Raw genomic sequence first — 19,606 nt, forward strand, 5'->3', positions numbered from 1 at the left:
AGATCAGAGAAAACAAAAACACAAGGATGGCTACTACAGTCTTAAGTTTGAAGGTGAAACGTTTGAATGTGAGAAAGGCCTTACCAGATGGCTTCTCTAGAATTAGGAAGTGAGGCCATCAAAGGGGACAGAACGCTTAACATGCTCTGTTTAATATAAATCTTTTTGTCACCCTTAGCTTCTTCTCTAGGCTGCAGGTTTTAGGCTCAAAGACTCTCCCATGCATTTTCTTATTTCTCTCTCCAACCCTATTGTCTAGCAAAGTGCCTGGCACTAAGGAAGAGATAGATAATATGATTCAATATGAAACCATGAAGAGGTGATGGCTGATTGTGAGGACTGAAAGAAAGAGAGGTGTCTTTGGAGTCTGAAACGCTGGGAAGATGGGAGTATTATAAATTATTTTTGCCAGTTTTCTTTCTTTATGTGGAAGTGTACAGTGCTATTCTTTTGTATTTGACTTCTTTCTCACAACTTAATATTGTGAGATTAACCCATATTGTTGTGCAGAGCTGTGGTATTTGTTTTCATTGTTGTATAACATTCTATTGTATGAATATGCCAAACTTTATTTACCCACCTGGATGTGGATGGATATTTGGTTTATTTCCAGTTGTGGCTTTTGTGAATAGTGCTGCCATGAACATTCTCATAGATGTGTCTTGGTGCAAATGTGCACATATTGGCATTTATCTAGAGATAGAAATCTTGGATTATTTCTGCCACTTTATATGCTATGATTTCTTGATTGGATTCTTTTCCCTACCTTTGTTGTACTTATTAAAACCAATTCCATTTCATTGTAATCGCCTAAGGGAATCACCTTGCCACTACCTAGACAGAGCTGATTCATCAAGACAGGGGAATTGAAATAGAGAAAGAGTAATTCACACAGAGCTAGCTGTGTGGGAGACCGGAGTTTTATTATTACTCGAATCAGTCTCCCCAAGCATTCGGGGAGCAGGGTTTTTAAGGACAACTTGGCGCGTTGGGGGAGGCCAGTGAGCCAAGAGTGCTGACTGGTCAGGGACAAAATCATAGGGAGTTGAAGCTGTCTTCTTGCACTGAGTTGGTTCCTGGGTGGGGGTCCACAAGATCAGATGAGCCAGTTTATCAATCTGGGTGGTGCCAGCTGATCCATCAAGTACAGGATCTACAAAATCTCTCAAGCAATGATCTTAGGAGCAGTTTAGAGAGGCTCAAAATCTTGTAGCCTCCAGCTGCATGACTCCTAAACCATAATTTCTAATCCTGTGGCTAATGTTAGTCCTACAATGGCAATTTAGTCCCCAGGCAAGAAGGAAGTCTGCCCTGGGAAAGGGCTGCCACTGTCTCTGTTTAAACTACAAACTAAGTTTCTCCCAAAGCTAGTTTAGCCCACACCCAGGAATGAACAAGGACAACTTGGAGGTTAGAGGCAAGATGGAGTTAGTTAAGTTAGATCTCTTTCACTGTCTCAGTCACAATTTTGCAAAGACGGCTTCATCATTATTCCATTAGTTGGGATATAATCACTCTTTTGTGTGAGTGTCATGACTGCACTCCATCATTATCTGAGACATTCAAAAATAATTTTCTATTAATTTTGCATAAATTCACTGTCACCACGACCACCACATACACTCTGTCCTCATCCACAAAACATTATCTTTCCTATATTGAACCAGCTAGAATTTTAATTAGAAACTGTTCCTAATTTTTACATTATACAACCACAAGTATTTTGCTAATAGTTTTACTTGTTCCTTTACTACTTTGATTGGTATATAATGTTAGGTTCTGGTCATATTATTTAGAATATGATATTACAAATTTATATTATAATCATATCCTAAAATATCATATTATAAAAGAATACTTCCCAGAACTGCAATATGACCTGATTCTTTGCATTGAAAGTGTACATCAAATGTTGAAAAGAATAATTATAATAATAAAATTATAATTTCATTATTTAAAAATTTTGTTTTTATAGCTTAGTAATAATTTATAATAATTTATAATTCTATCATTTTATTGTATATTATTATAATTGTAATAATTATATTATTCCTTGTGTTCAACATTTGATATGTACTTTCAATAATTTTACAATATTTCAAGCATTATAATAATTATTATAAATTATTTTATTATTTATTAGTACTTTGATTTACTCTGTTCAACAGTTAATGTATACTTTCAATATCATCAGATCATACTGCAGCTCTGGGAAGTGTTCCTCTATTGTTTCTTTGATCATTTTTCTCCTCTATTCTTTCTAATCTCTCCTTCTCAAAATTATGTTAGAGTCAGTTAGCATTGGCAGCACTTCTGGATCTATGTTCCATGTCTCTTTAGAGCTCACCCTTTTCCCATTTCTTTATCATTTGAGGTTAAATTCTGAAACAACCCTCAGTTGAACATTCTAGCATAGCAGTACAGTCTTCAGGTGTGTTCATGCAAACATTCAGTCAGAAAGAATACTTTAGTTGGAAACCAGGATGCAAAAACTCTCAAATGAGTTGTTTCTATATCCAGGCCATCCAAAATGGCAAAATTAATTTTTTACACTCCCACATTTTCTCCACTGAAATTATCTCTAGGATAGTGTTTTTTTCTTCTCTCTCTTTCTTTTTTTTTTTTTTTTTTTTTTTTTTTTTGGAGACAGAGTCTTACTCTGTTGCCCAGGCTAGAGTGCCATGGTGTGATCTCTGCTCACTGCAACCTCCGCCTCCTGGGTTCAAGTGATTCTCCTGCCTCAGCCTCCCAAGTTGCTGGGATTACAGGTGCCCACCACCACACCCAGCTAATTTTTGTATTTTTAGTAGAGACGGGGTTTCACCATGTTGGCCAGGCTGGTCTCGAACTCTGGACCTCAGGTGATCCACCCGCCTCAGTCTCTCAAAGTGCTGGGATTACAGACATGAGCCACCATGCCCAGCCAGGATAGTGTTTTTTCAAAATGGGATTGAATACTTAACATTTGGAAGCATGTATTAAATGAACTTTGGAGTGTTTTAGAAAATGATAGTTTCTGAACAATAACTAGGCTTCACATGTCAAAACTTCTGTGACTGGGACTGGGAATTTTTTTAATGTCCCCAGCTGATTTTGTTTAAATAAAGATTTGAGAACTGATTTGAAATATTAACTCATACTTCTTACTCTAAATTAGCTTAAAACCAAGCCTGTTTGATGCACCAATATGTCAGGTAAATCAGGCATAGAAGTCAAGACATTAAAAGCCTTCACACCTCCACTAGTTTGCTGCAGCATTTTCCTTTCCTTGAATGAATTCCTGCCTTCTCTGAATCTATATCCACAATAGACCAAAGCTGTATTATTGGATAGGAGGAAAAATTATTGTCCAAATTGTTGTCTAAATTTTTCCAGCATCCAAAAGTATGGGTAAATAATCTACCTCTAGCACACAAGTCCTTCTTTGTGGGTAACAGTAGAGCTGACAACAACTAAGGTAGATTTTCCTCCTCCTCTTCCATCTTCCCATCACTCACATACCTACTTCTTTCTCATTTGCATGACCCTAGCACCTGTTCTGAGGCATACAAGGCTACAAAGAAGGACTTGTTACCTTTGGAGACTATTAGAACAAGTTCCTAATACAAAAGACTCAGATATGCACACCATTTTATAGGTGTATATTTTAGACAGTAAGTCCGTGAAATGAGAAAACATGATCTTGAAAAATATGTAATTCTGTTACTTGTTATTACATCCTTCCTGGAACTGAAAAAGTTGACTTTTCATGTAACTGCAAAGGATTTCCTCCCAGATACTCTGGACAAAGGAACGGATTCCTTCTTCATTCCCTAACTATAAAGATAATTACCTTCTGAAAAAAAAAAAAAATACCAAAGTGTGTTCTGAAACTACCTACACCTAGTCAATGCTTTTGCATTAATCCTCAGTAAAGATCAACTTAGTAAGCTTCATAACTACCAGGGACTCAGTCTTTGGTGAGAACTAAATATATGAATTAATTTCCACGTTGCTCTAGAGAAAAATATCTTTTTCTGGAGTTTTACTTGTTCCTTAACTAATTTGGTTGAAGGATATCTTTCTCTAGAGCAATGTGGAAATTAATTCATATATTTAGATATTAATTCATATATTAATTCATATATTTAGATATATTTAGTTCAAAGGTGAAATCTTTTTCTGTTTTGCCTGATGATCAAAAGTGATATCCTGGCTGGGCACGGTGGCTCACGCCTGTAATCTCAGTCCTTTGGGAGGCCAAGGTGGGTGGGTCACCTGAGGTCAGGAGTTCAAGACCAGCCTGGCCAACATGGTGAAACCCCATCTCTACTAAAAATACAAAAAATTAGCTGAGCATGGTTGTGCATACCTGTAGTTCCACCTACTTGAGAGGCTGAGGCAGGAGAATCGCTTGAACCCGGGAGACGGAGGTTGCATTGAGCCAAGATCATGCCATTGCACTCCAGCCTTGGTGACAACAGTGAAACTCCATCTCAAAAACAAAACAAAACAAAAAAAGTCGTGTCCTTTAGGATACAAACTGATGTTCCCAAGTTACTAATGGATCATATCAAAAGTCTGCCAGCTCCCATCAGGGAAAGTCATCTTGAAAACTCCCTTCCGACCCATTTCACTCTTACACATTGCCTCGCAGAGCTTACTGATGCAGAGTGCAGAGTGAGGAGAGTCTGATGGTGTAGTGGGACCTACATTGACTCCCCACCTCCTAGAGCCACACAATGTTTGTCCAAATATGCACCAGATTGTCCAGTAGAGACAATTATCATTGAAACTTCTTCCTGCCTCCCTACATGTCCTGGTCTATCCTGTTGAAATGACAACTCTGAGAATTCTAGCTTAATAGAAACCTTAGAAGGAAAAAGCAACTACAGTTTGTATCCCATTTTTTGGTTCCCTCCTAACCTATTTGGTGGCCAATGGCTATAGGATTTCAAAGGCTAGAGAGTCCCTAGGTCACAACCTCCATCTCCTTGAGGAAAGAATGCCCCTTCTTGGTGAAAAGAACAAAACAAAACAAAATCCAGGACTTGCTAAAAACATTAGCAGAAAAGAGACACAGCATCTCCTGTTACCTTCAGTCTACACCAAAATAATGATAGTCAGTCTCCACATTAAAGCAATTCCCACGCCCGATATTTCTTATTAACTCATAGTAGAAATACCAGAAGATGGGAAGATTCTTCTGAAAGTTACCCAACAGAATCAGATTCCCTGGCTGCAGCTGTGGTATGTAGCTTCCAGTTACAGTACAAAGGAAAAAGGCTTGGCCTTAATTCAGGCCCTGTGTCTTGATCATTACTTTCTTTTTCAATGTCACCTTTCGTATCTTCATCGTAACTTGACAGAGTAATACAAAAGATTGTATTCATGCTCCCTCTAGTAGCTGATCTGCCATTCTACTTTAAATCTTTGTAGTCACCCGGAGATTGGAGAGAGACCTCTCTATCTGAGGAGCTTCTCTATTTCCTATGTTTCTGTCCCCAGTCCTATAGGATTCTCTGGTCCTTGGGCCTTGTTCATCCTATTCAAGCAGCCTAACTTTTTTTCTACTATACCTGCTAGCTTCTTAGTTACTTCAGTTCCTTGACCAATCTTTTTTTTTTTTTTTTTTTTTTTTTTTTGAGACTGAGTCTCGCTCTGTTGCCCAGGCTGCTTTGCAGTGGTACAATCTCAGCTCACCGCAACCTCCGCCCCTTGGGTTCAAGCAATTCTCATGTCTCAGCCTCCCAAGTAGCTGAGGTTACAGATGCCCACCACCACCCCCAGCTAATTTTTTGTATTTTTAGTAGAAATGGTGTTTCACCATGTTGGCCAGGCTGGTTTCGAACTGCTGGCCTCAAGTGATCCTCCCGCCTCAGCCTCCCAATGTGCTGGGATTACAGGTGTGGGCCACCATGCCCAGCAAACTTTGACCAAACTTAGCCAGGAATCATCCCAACAATTTTGCCTTCATCAGATAGAAAGAGATGAAAGCACCAAATGAATTCTATGTCCTGAATAGCCCAGCTACAATTGCTAAGCCTCCTAATCTCCAATTTCTTTCTGCCTTCTCGACATGAAATTAGGTGTATAGAGAATATCTTAAAGGTTATCGATATCCCCAAATAACAGCCATACCTTCCTGTTTCCATAAGATACACTCCCTAAGGCTACACTTCTCTCTGTTTCTCTTTGTGTTTTAACTTATCACGGTGAAAAATTCCTGAAACCCAATATAAACATGTATTCATTATAAATTCTCTGGGTTAGCTCTTCTAGGTCCTCAATCATGGCTCCTCTCTATATATTTCCATCAACTCTAAGAAATTCTGTAATCTCTAGGAGAATGAGATGCTCTCTTGGCTTGACAGTGGTAACCTCATTTAGGTCCTCCTTCTCTTCCATGAGAACTTATGTCTTTGAGTCCCACATCCCTCTGGGATGGACACTGTAGTTTCAGCAGGGATTTTCAAAAAATTAAAGTAATTTTTTGAAGTAATTAACATTTATTGAGCCCCTACTTTAGGTCAAACACTGGGATAAGCACTTTTTTTGTTTTGTTAGTTGGCAGACAGACAAGGTAGGCTCCATGATTCATGCCTTGTATAATGTCTCCTCTTCTTTTGAGTAATATGGCAGAGGTGAAGGGGTTTTTCAGAGGCAAGTAAAGTCCTAAACTGATTTTGAGTTAACCGAAAGGAAGATTATCTTGAGTAGGCCTGACTTAATCAGGTAAAGCCCTTAAAAAAGGACTGAGTCCTTCCTTAGGGCAGATACTTCTCTCTCCAGTTGCCTTGAAAGGTAAGCCGTCGTGTTGTGAGAGGAGCTATGGAGAGGGCTATGTAGTAAGAAACTATAGGCAGCCTCCAGGAGTTGAGAGCAGCCCTGGATGACAGCCAACAAGAAAATGGGAACCTCAGTCCAACAACCACAACTAATTGAATTCTGCCAACATATAAGCCTGGAAGTAGTTTTTCTCCAGTCAAGTCTCTGCATGAGAATACAGCTCAGTTGACACCTGGATTGCAGCCTTGTGAGACCCCAAGCAGAGGACTCAGCTAAGTCATGCCGGAGCCTCTGACAGTAACTATGATACAGATGTATTGTTTTAAGATACTAAGGTTGTGGTAATTTGTTACACAGCAATATAAAAATAATAGAGATTTCTAGTTTCTAGAAGTTGAGTGGTGCTATAACAAATACCTAAAAAACATGGAAACAGCTTTGGAATTGGGAAGTGGGAGCAGGCTAGAATAATTTTGAGGAACGTGATAGAAAAAGTCTAAATTTCCCTGGATGGACTATTAGTAGAGATCTAGAATTTAAGGATACTGCAGGGAAGGCTCAGAAGAAAGTAAAGAACATGCTATTGGAGTCAGGAGGAAAAGGATCCTTCTTACATAGTGGCAGAATGGCCTAGCAAAATTATGTCCTGGAGTTACATACAAATCAGAGCCTGTAAGTAACAAATTTGGTTATAAAGAGACTTCCAGGCAAAGTGTTGAAGATTTCTCCTGATTTCTTCTTTCAGCTTGTAATAAAATGTGAGATGTGAAAGATAAATTTGAGAAAAGAATTATTAGATAAAAAGAAACCAGAACTACATAATTTTTAAATTATCAGCCTCTCCAAAAGGCAAAACACACTACAATTAAGAGACTCCATCATGAATCTCTGCTGGGTATCACTGTATAATCCTTTGCTGAAAAATCAGAAATATAAAAAGTTTAGATTAATCAGGCACACAAAGTGCTCTTTTAAGAGAATCACTTTGCCTCCCAGACATCAATCAAACCAAAGTCCTCTAGTCGGAAGCTTCAGGACACTGTCCCTTCCCCTTCTCAGCAGAAGGCCGAAGTATGGAAGGGTTTAACTGAAAATGGTCTATAAATGTGGTTTTTTTCCTAATAAACTCTGCTGTAATACATCAAAGACCCACACGTTCTTGAAAACTTAATTCAGCAGAAACACTGCAACTTAAACTGAAAGACAAAAAGAGTACAAAATGAAAGGAGGCTGCTATATGACTCCCCACAAAAAAAAAATCCTACTAGCAGGAAGAAGGCTAATAAAACTACTCAGTTGTGAACACATGCTACCTTTCATGAAAAAGGAAGGATGACTCAGAGGGCAGAATTAAGAACCCAGAGAGTAAAACTATTAACCATAGAAAATTACATTCATATCTTGAAACGTAATGAAGGAACGCCAACTATAGCTTTCCCAGCTGGATTTCAAGACTATTATGAAAAGGTGACTCACTTTTAAACTTTTATTTTCCCCTTTTTTGAACTAAAGTGCCTATAGCTTTGATCCTATGTCTGTCCCATCATTGTATGTTAGGTATATGGGAGACAGATAACTTGGATCTTTAGTTTCACCAGTCTGTAGACATAGACCAACAGTTCCCCAGAAGGTATACTTAACAGATTACACCTAGGAGTTTAATCCATGCCTGGACTTAATTTAGATAATAAAATTTTGGAGGTCAAATAATTCATAGTGGGATGACACTCTCAGAACTGGGAAGGGTGTATTAGTCTGTTTTTACATTGCTCTAAAGAAATACCCAAGACATGGTAATTTATACAGAAAAAGGGTTTAATTGACTCCAGAGTTCTGCATGGCTGGGGAAGCCTCAGGAAACTTACAATCATGGCAGAAGGGGAAACAGGCACATCTTACATGGCAGCAGGAGAGAGAAAAACAGGGGAAACTGCCACTTATAAAACCATCAGATCTCATGAGAACTCACTCACAATCATGAGAACAGCATGAGGGAAACCACCTCCATGATCCAATCACCTCCCACCGGCTCCCTCCCTTGACAAGCAGATGAGGACAATAAGTTCTTCCATGCTGGCTTTGAAAAGGCAAGTCACCATATTTAGAGAAGGCCTATGGAGAAGAGCATGTGGCAAAGAACTATGGGCAGCCTCTGAGAGCTGAGAATGGCCTCTAGACAAGAAAGTAGGAACCTCAATCCTATAATTATAAGACGAATTCTGCCAACAACCTTAGAAAGCTTGGAGACAGATCTTTACCCAGCTGTCTTAGTCCATTTGTGCTGTTATAATAGAATACCTGAGACTGGGTAATTTATAAAGAATAGAAATTAATTTTCTTACAGTTTTGCAGGCTGGGAAGTCCAAGATAAAACACCAGCATCTGGCAATGGCCTTCTTGCAACATCCTCCAACAGAGAGGAACAACATGTCCTCACATGGCAGAGGAGCACTGAGGAAAAAGAGGACAAAATTCACTCTTTCATAAGAGCATTAACCCCACATATGAGGGCAGAGCCCTCATGACCCTTTTGCTTCCCAAAATTCTCATATTCTAATACCACCACAGTGGGAACCTAATTTCAACATGAGTTTTGGAGCAGACAAACATTCAAACCATAGCACCACTCAAACCTTTGATGAGACCACATCCTCAGCAAACACCTAGATTAAAATCTTGTGAGATCTTAGAGCAGAGAACGTAACTGCACTATGCCTGGACTTCTGACTTATAGAAACTGTGAGATAATAAACGTGTGTCTTTAAACCCCCAAATTTATGGTAATTTGCTACACAGCAATAGAAAACTAAAACATGTCATTTGATCATCTTAATAAAAAATGGTTTTGATAATGGCCATTTTATTACAGAAAAAAGATAAATAATCACAGATAGTAAGTAACAAACTCAAGATCACACAGGTGGTAAAGAGCAGACAGAGAACTGTAAATCTGGTTTCCTTCCCATGACATTATGTGGTCTCGCAGAGAATAAACCATGGTTGCCTCTGCAACTGCCCATCTAACCCAAAGCTCTCATTTTCCTTGTCCATTATGGGCAAAGCCACCTGAACAACAGCTCTTGTTTGCCTTTCACCTCTGAGGATAATAGCCCTTTATGTTGAATTATCATTTCACAGTTTCTCAATTAAATGAAGTGAATAGTAGTCATGCCCAGAAACAGAGTAAACTCAAAACTTTGTGGGAAAAAGAAGAGACATTCCATTTCAGTAACTTTTTCACCAAAATCCCCATCTGCTCCTTCCCTGACAGTGAGAAAAACAAAACCCACTAAGGCAACATGTGATAAGCATATTTTTGCAGTATCTGAGGCTATTTCTTCTTCTTTGTCTCTCCATTAACTTAAATTCTTAAAACTCTCAGGTGCTTTATTAAACACAAAAGCTAACAAAGTCCTTCATTTGTTCTTTTCATTTTAAGAAGAAACGTCATAATACACTTCTGATCTGATATTCTAATAGTACCCATACCATTTAAGAACAGAGTGATATCCATTCTAAATTTAATATAGATGTAATAAATGCTCAAGTAAGACAAGCACTCAGAATTTCAGGCTTATTTTTGAAGTTGTGCTATTTCCATTGGGCATGGCAACAATTTCTGAAGTCCAAGATAGTTTTTTGTTTGTTTGTTTGTTTGTTTGTTTGTTTGTTTTGAGACAGAGTCTCTCTCTGTAGCCCTGGCTGAAGTACAGTGGTGCAATCTCAGCTCACTGCAGCCTGCGCCTCCCGAGTTCAAGCAATTCTCCTGCCTCAGCCTCCCTAGTAGCTGGGATTACAGGCATGTGCCACTACACCCAGCTAATTTTTGTATTTTTAGTAGAGACAGGCTTTCACAATATTGGCCAGGTTGGTCTTGAACCCCTGACCTCAAGTGATCCACCCACCTCTGCCTCCCAAAGTGCTGGGATTACAGGCATGAGCCACCAAGCCCAGCCAAGTCCAAGAGACTTTTAAGACTCCTTTGTTCAAATAAGTCTTCCAAGGAGATATGTATATTAAGAGAGACAAAAAGAAGTTAGCAGTTATAGAGACATTCAGAGATTGCATAGTAGTAATAAGAGTAATATTCATTGTTACTGCTCTTAATTTGACATATTTCTACTTCGACAGAAGTTTATCTGTAAATACAAGGAAGTAAGGAAATCTTCTCCCTATATCTTCCTAAGATTCCATTCTGCTAGAGGTTTTTCATTGAGAAGACTCAACTTTTTCAGACACAACTCTGGTATTGTGTTATGAAAAAAAGAGCAGGCCTAGTTTACTAAGAGAAAAAGTAGAGAAAGAATTGAACAGAATTTTTCCTTAATGATAATGGAACATGTATTCATGTGATATTTTCTCTATATTTCCTATATAGCTCAGAAAGGAGTCCAGTTTTTAGCAGAACACAACAGGGTCCCTACAAAGAAAGCTTTTTCTGCAGCTGAGGATACACTAACTTTAGGAAAGATCAGAGAAATGCCTGACAGGAAGAGATCGGCAATCCTAGCTGTCACTGACTCTCCATCTGACTTCGCCTCTCTGCCCCACAGTTCCAAATGTCATTTTGTCCAAGCTGGAGATGGCTTCCTGGATCATTGGGCTCTTGTTTTCCTCCAGGAAAAGATTTATGTAGACAACTTCCTTTAGTTTATTCAGAATAAAGCTGGAATTTTCCCAAATCAACTAGAAAACAGGCAGTAAAGGAAAGAAACATGGAAGCCTAAAAATAGGAAAGTTTTCAGAACATCCATTATTAGGTCAGTTCTTAAAAGTGCTCAGTCATCACGAGTACTGTGTTCCATCTTCAGGACTCAAAACTGAAGAAGACATAATCTCTGTTTCTGGGGATTACAGTCAGTGAGCCAAGGGGAAACAGAGAAGACTATGAAGGATTACAATCAAGAGTGTGTGGTAAATGTTTTAACAACCAGCTCTTCAGAAAATAAAATTCCTGTTTTGTAGCATTTGCCTGTTTCTATTACATAAATATCCTTTCTATGTCTGCTTTCAAATGACCAACTCCAGTTTAAAATTGTGAGACATGCAAAGTAACACATCATTATATAACATACCCTCTCCCTCTTCTTTACACACACACACATATATGCAATGAAAAAAACATAGACTTGGATTCAGCAACATAGATTATAGTAAAATAATCAGAAAGTGATGGGTTTTGAGTTTTACTGCCCTTGTTTTTATATACTTTATTTAATTATAAATCTATATAATTTTTATTGAAGTGAAATTAACATAACATAAAATTAACCACTTTAAATTGTACAGTTCAGTGGAATTTAGAACATTCACAAGGTTGTGAAACAACCACCTTGATCATATTCCAAAATATTTTTATCACCTCAAAGGAAACCTCATACTCACTAAGCAGTCACTCCCCAGTTCCACCTCACCTAGCCCTTGCCAACAACCAATCTTCCATTAGTCTCTATGGATTTATCTCTTTTGAATATTTCATATACAGGGAGTCACATAATATTTGAACTTTTTGATCTGGCTTAAGCATAAGGTTTTCAAGTTTCATCTACTTAGCATTTCAAAGTTTATCACTTAGCATAAGGTTTTCAAGGTTTATCTACATTGTAGCAAATACCAATACTCCCTTCATTTTATGGTTGAACAGTATTCCATTGTCTGGATATACTACATTTTGTTTATCCATCATCATATGATAGACATTTGGGTTACTTCCAACCTTTTTTTGGCTACTGTAAAAAAGACTACTGTGAACATTCATGTAGAAGCATTTGTTTGAATACCTATTTTCAATTAATTAGAGTATATAGTAGAATTGTTGGGCCACATGGTAACTAAAATTAAACTTTTTAAGGAACCAAAAGACTGTTTCCTATTACAGCAGCATCATTTAGCATTCCTACCAACAACATATGGAAGATTCACTTTCTGGATATCATGTCATCACTTGTTATTTTTCTTCATTATTATTATGATACTTATCCTAATAGGTGTGGAGTGGCATTTTAGTGTAATACAGATGTCCTTTTTCCATAACTAATGATATTAAGCATCTTTTGATGTGCTTACATTTTCCTTGAGGAACTTTCTATTCAAGTACCATGCCATTTTTATACTTGGGTTGCTTGCCTTTTTGTTGTTGAGTTATAAGGGTTCTTTATATTTTCTGGATATTAAATTTATCAGATATACAACTTGCAAATATTTTCTCCCATTCTTTGGATTGACTTTATATTTTCTTTTTCTCTTTTTTTTACTGATTCATAAGAATTGTACATTTTGGGGTATACATGATAGTTTGATACATACATACAATGTGTATTGATCAAATTAGGAAAATTGAGATATCTATCACCATTAGCATTTATCTTTTATGTTGTGAACATTCCAATTCTTCTCTCTTAGCTATTTTAAAATATATAATACATTATTGTTAACTATTGTCACTCTACTGTACTACCAACATGAGATCTTATTCCCTCTTTCTAACTGTATTTTTTGTATCCATTAACCAATCCCTCATCATTCCCCTTACCACCCGTCCAATTCTTAAATCTAAGACCTAAAACTATGAAACTCCTAGAAGAAAACACTGGGGAAACTCTTTAAGACATTTTTTTATATTTGTATGCTTTTAGCCTCAATTTCATTTATTCTTGCTCTGATCTTTATTTCTTTCCTTCTACTATTTTTAGCTTTGGTTTATTCTTGCTTTTCTAGTTTCCTGAGGTGCATCATTAGGTTGTTTATTTGAAATCTTTCCATTTTTTTTTTATGTAGGCATTTACTGCTATAAACTTCCCTCTTAGTACTTCTTTTGCTGTAGCCCATTGATTTTAGTATGTTGTCTTTTCACTTTCATTTATTTCAAGAAATTATTTAAATTCCTTCTTAATTTCTTCATTAGCCAATAGTTAGTCAGGAACACATAACTTCCATGTGTTTGTATAGTTTCCAAGGTGCCTCTTACTGATTTCCAGTTTTATTCACTGTGGTCAGAAAATACACTTAGTATGATCTTGATTTCTTTGAATTTGTTGAGATTGGTTTTGTGTCATTGCTTATGGTCTGTCCTAGAAAATATTCCACGTGCCAATGAGAGGAATATGTATTCTGTGGAAGTTTGGTGAAATGTTCTATAGATGTCATTTAGGTCTAATGTGTAGGTTAACTCTACTTTTTCTTTGTTGATTTTCTGTCTGGATGATCTGTCCATTACTGAGAGTACGGTGTTGAAGACCCCCACTATTATTATATTGCAGTCTATCTCTCCCTTTAGATCTATTAATGTTTGCTTTATATACTAAGGAGCTTCAGTGTTAGGTACATATAGGTTTATAATTGTTGTATCTCTGATATAGTGTAAATGTTTGTCCCCTCCATATCTCATCTTGAAATGTGATCTCAAGTATTGGAGGTGGGCATAGTGAGGAATGTTTAGTTCATGGGAGAAGATCCTTTATGAATGTTTTGGTGTCCTCCTCAGTGTAATGAGTGAGTTCTCACTCTAGTAGTTTATGCAAGAGCTGGTTGTTTAAAAGAGCCTGGCATCTCACTCCTGCTCTCCCTCTCATTATGTGACATGCCTGCTCCCCCTTCAGATTCTACCATGATGGAAGCTTCCTGAGGCCTCACCAGAAGCAGATGGTGGCGATATGCTTCTTGTACAGTCTGCAAAACCATGAGCCCAAATAAACTTGTCTTCTTTAAAAATTACTCAGCCTCAGGTATTTCTGTATACCAATGCAAAAAGGGTTAATACAATTTTCTTGTTGAATTGACCATTTTATCATCATATAGTGACTTTCTTTGTCTTTTGTTATAGTCTTTCATTTGAAGTCTATTTTAGCTGATGTAAGTATAGCTACTCTTGACCTTTTCCTGTTTCCAGTTGTATGGAATATATTTTTCCCCTCCTTTACTATCAGTCTATGTGTGACTTTACAAGTGAAGTGAGTATATTGAAGCCAGCATATGGTTGGGTCTTGTTTATTTATAAATTCACCCAATCAATACCTATTAACTGGAGAACTGGGATTATTTACATTCAGTGTTAATTTTGATAAATAATTTTGATAAATTACTACTGCCATTGTGTTGCTTGTTTTCGTTTGTTTTGAGAGTCCTCTCTTTCTTTTTTACTTTCTTACTGTCTTCTTTTGTTGTTAGTAATTTTCTCTGGTGGTATGTTTTAATTTGTTGTTTTTTATTTTTAGTGAACTTATTATAGCCTGTTGTGCTGTGGTTAACATCAGGGTTACAGAAAATTTCTTATAGATATAAAAAATTATTTTTAAAAGATGACAACTTAGACTACATATAAAAGAATATAAACAGGCCAGGTGCCGTGGCTCACGCCTGTAATCCCAGCACTTTAGGAGGCCGAGGCAGGCGGATCACAAGGTCAGGAGTTGGAGACCATGGTGAAACCCTGTCTCTATTAAAAATACAAAAAAAAAATTAGCCAGGAGCGGTGGCGGGCGCCTGTGGTCCCAACTACTCAGGAGGCTGAGGCAGGAGAATGGCGTGAACCCAGAAGGCGGAGCTTGCAATGAGTCGAGATTGAGCCACTGCACTCCAGCCTGGGCAACAGAGCGAGATTCTGTCTCAAAAAAACAGAATATAAACAAATCAAAAAATCCAACGAATTCTACATTTTAACTCCATGTCCCCATATTTTGACTTTTGGTTGTCTCAATTTACATATTTTAATATCATCTATCTTTTACTAGGTTGCTATACCTGTATTTTTCCTCTGGTCTTTGATTCAGGATCTATAATTTTTGATAGATTTGGGCTTTTGTGCTTCATACTAGCATGTTAAGTGAATTGCACATTACAATTATAGTAATGGAGTATTCTTGGTTTGTCCATTTACTTAATTTTCCCAGTGAATTTTATATCTTGAAAAGTTTATCTTTCCACATTAGTGTTTTTTCTTTCAGATTGAATAACTCCCTTAAGTATTACTTGCAAGAGAGGTCTGATGGTGGTGAATTCTCCCAGATTTTGTTTGTCTAGGAAAGACTTCCTCTCTCCTTCATATTTAAAGGGTATTTTACTGGATTTAGAATTCCTGGGTAGCAGTTTTCTGTCTTTGAGCATTTGAAAATGTCACTCCATGCCCTCCTGACCTATACAGTATCCAGCAAGAACTCTGTTGCCAGATGAACTGGACCTTCTTCATATGTTATTTGTTTTTGCTTTTTTTTCTGCTTTTACAATCCTTTCTTTGTCTTTGACTTCTTCAAAGTCATATATCTTCAGGTAGTCTTATTTGGATTGAACGTTTGATGTTCTCAGACCTTCCTGTACCAGAATATTTATATCTTTCTCAAGTTTCAGAAAGTTTTCTCTCTGTATATATATTTATACATATATATATATATTTTGAGGCAGGGTCTCACTCTGTCACCCAGGCTGCAGTACAGTGGCATGATCATGCTCACTGCAACTTCCATCTCCCGGGCTCAAGAGATCCTCCCATCTCAGCTTCCCAAGTAACTGAGACCACAGGCACATACCACCACGCCCAGCTAATTCTTGAATTTTTCTGTAGAGACAGGGCCTTGCCATGCTGCCCAGGCTGGCTTCAAACTCCTGGGCTCAAGCAATCTACGCACCTCAGCCTCCCAAATTGCTGGGATTACCAGGTGTGAGCCACCATGCCCATCCTGTTTTTGGTTTTTGGGTTTTTTAAAAAAGCCTTCTACCGCTTACTCTCTTACTCTGCTCAGCTCCCTCTTGAACAGCAACAATTCTTACATTTGGTCTCTTAAGGTAATTTTCTATATCTTGTGCCTAGGTGGTCTTTGTTCCTTTCATTATTTTTCCTCATCAGACTATCTACTTTCAAATAGCCAGTCTTTGAGCTCACTGATTCCTTCATCTGCTTAGTTCATTCTGGTGCTGAGAGCCTCTAAAGGGTTCTTTGCTGTAGCAAACGTATGTCTCAGTTCCAATATTTTTGTTTGGTTTTTTAAATTATTGTTTCAATCACTTTGTTACATTTTCTGACATGCTTCTGAACTGCTTTACCTTAGAGATAATTGAGTTTCTTTTGGGCAGAGAGTTCACAGATCACTATCTCATTAGATTCAGTCATTGGATTTTTGCTTAGTCTTTCTGAGGAGGTAATGGCTCCCTGATTGTTGTTGTTTCTTGTGGGCTTGTATCAATGTCTTTGCATTGAAGGAGAAGTTATTTATTCCAGTTTTCTCTCTTTGGTTTGTTCTGGTTTTTATTTAATATATTTATTTAGTAAATATTTACCACTAGATTGCTGCCTCCTTTTTAAGTCTAGGTGGTGCCTTAAGCCTAAGTTCACCTTGGCTCTGGTAAATGTTATAGCACTGCCTGTCTTGAATGGGGGAGGTCTCAAAAGGATTATCCCAGCAATGTGGGAAGGCTGGCCAATGGTTCATGCCCAGGGGACCTATGGAACATACCTCCTACAATGTTCTGCTGCTAAACAGCCACTCTGATTTGGCTTCTCCTTTGGCCAAGTTACAGAGCAGAATTGCCTAGGATGTGGATGATATTCTCACTTCCTCCCCTTGTCTTTGCTTGTACTCAAGGATATTTATCCCTTTAGGTAGTCATGGTGCTTCCTGTGGGTTAAGGCAAAGACAGGTCAACTTGCAGGGAACTCAAGAAAGTGGGAAAGCTAACTGACCACCTCAATTTCACCTTTTCCAGTGTAGAAACTTTGAGTTGGGGGTCGGGAGAGATTTTCTATGTTCTTAGTACCAAAGAGAATAATGTGTAGGGTCATTACAGATGTGGAAATTTGATTCTCATACCATCTGCTCAGAGTTTTTCCACTTCTGTGTGATCCTGGGAACTGCCTCATCCTCATATTTGAGCTCTGGGTTATTGATGGTAAAAATTTCCATGCTATGTATTTACTTTTGGTTTTCTGAGTGGGAAGAGGAAAACCAGCTTGCCCCATGCCATAATTTTGCACCTGTAAGTCTTTAATTTTTGTTTTAAATGTCCCTTTTCCATGATCATTCTTTAAGAATATTTCACTGTAAATAAAATTTTTGTCTGACATTTTCTTTCAGTGAAATAAATATTCAATTCTACTCTCTTTTGGCTTCCACTATAGCTGTTGAGAAATCAGCTCTCTGTTAGGTTTTTAAAAGTAAACTCTTTTTCTAGTTGTATTTGTACTTTCTACATGTATTTGTTGTTTTGTTGTTGTTCTTGTTATTTTCTGCAGTTTTATTCTGATACATCTGAGTGTAAAGTTATTTTACTTTAATTTTTTGCTTAGTGTTTGCAAAGGTCTTAAACTTTGTCTTTAATTTATAATGGAAATTTTTCATTCATTATTGCTTCAGATTATTTACCTCTTCTGTCAGATATTTTTTACCAGGTAAATTACTTAAGCCTTTAAAAAATTGTCTTATGCGTGTCTCTACTTATTTCAGATGTCTTTCATTGGAAAGAATGGCTTGAGCTGCTGAGTTTACTATTAATTAAAGTGCAGATTTAAATTGTAGAGACACTGAGGAAGAAGAAATGCACAAGACAAAAATTACTGCAAGATGGTGTTTTATTCTATTTTGTGTTGCTATAGCAGAATACTTGAGACATGGTAACTAATAATAAGCAAATTTATGGCTCAAAGTTCTGGAGGCTGGGAAGTCCAAGGTCAAGGTGTCAGCATCTTGCAAGGACCTTCTTGCTCTGTCATCACATGGCAGAAGCACAAGAGGCAAAAGGGGACAAAATTCAACCTTTCATGACAGCATTAACCCCACCTGTGATGGCATAGCCCTCATGGCCTAATCACCTCTCAATGCTAATCACCTCTCCTGCCTCTTAATACTATTACAATGGCAATTAAATTTCAACATAAGCTTTGGAGACAGCAAACATTCAAACCATGGAAGGTGGAATGGCTATTATAGCCATCCAATATACATGGTGAAGACAAAATCTAAGGGAGAGTTGATAGGGTGTCAAAAAGAAGTGAAATTAAATAGAGGTTTAAGAGGACAAATGGAAAAGATATTATGTACTAAATTCATGTTATGAAGAAGAAGGATGAACAAGATGCCCATTGGCATGCCATTCAGTAGGACAAGAATTACAGGATGAAGGGAAATTGAATAAAGTATGAAATTGAAACATGTAAAATCTCATCTCATCTGCTGGTCAAGGATATATACTGAAGGTAGTAAGGGGAAAAACATAACATTAATTAAACATTAAATACAAGAGAGCATTTGGGTCTACAGACACAGATGAAGGTGGCATCAACAGAGAGACAGCTACTAATGTAAGAGAAGGATGATATTAACTAGGGAAAATTAAGAGTAAGAAGGGAGTGACAAGCATAAACCAGGTTAGTAGCACATTTAAAAGGGCAGGAAAGCAAATAAATAGTATGAAATGCCCTAGGAAGAAGTGACACAGATACAGGAAGGAAACCAGGCAACACAGATTTCATGGAAACTAGTAAAGAAAAGATGATCTGTTGGTACCATCATTCTTTAAAAAAGAAAAAAAAAACAGCAAGCTACCAAACTCAAGCATATTTTCAAACTCCATCTCTCATCTTAATGTTTTGCATGCAATTGATTCTATGTAAAAGGAAGTGTCAAAATAAGTCTAGTAAGTTGCAAACCACAAAGGCAATCCATATTGAGAATACCTAATGATGGCTTGCACACAAAAAAGGGTATTAAAAAAATTTTGTTAAAACAATTAAATGAGGAATGAGAAAGCCTTGTAGATGTGCATACTAGTATACTTACACTTTTGGCCATGTGGCTGACACTTCCTAAGGTCAGAACAGTCAGCTAACTGAGTGTCTGTTTTGTATGCAGCC

General features: G+C 37.5%; 1 pseudogene; it reads right to left on the bottom strand.

The window, feature by feature from the left end:
* The window catches only part of LOC105488786 (interferon-induced very large GTPase 1-like), a 28,442-nt pseudogene extending 13,994 nt beyond the window's left edge, over window positions 1–14,448 (bottom strand).
* Window positions 14,449–19,606: the final 5,158 nt, after the last annotated feature.

This window comes from Macaca nemestrina, chromosome 12, assembly GCF_043159975.1.
Source record: "Macaca nemestrina isolate mMacNem1 chromosome 12, mMacNem.hap1, whole genome shotgun sequence".
Taxonomy (NCBI): Eukaryota; Metazoa; Chordata; class Mammalia; order Primates; family Cercopithecidae; genus Macaca; species Macaca nemestrina.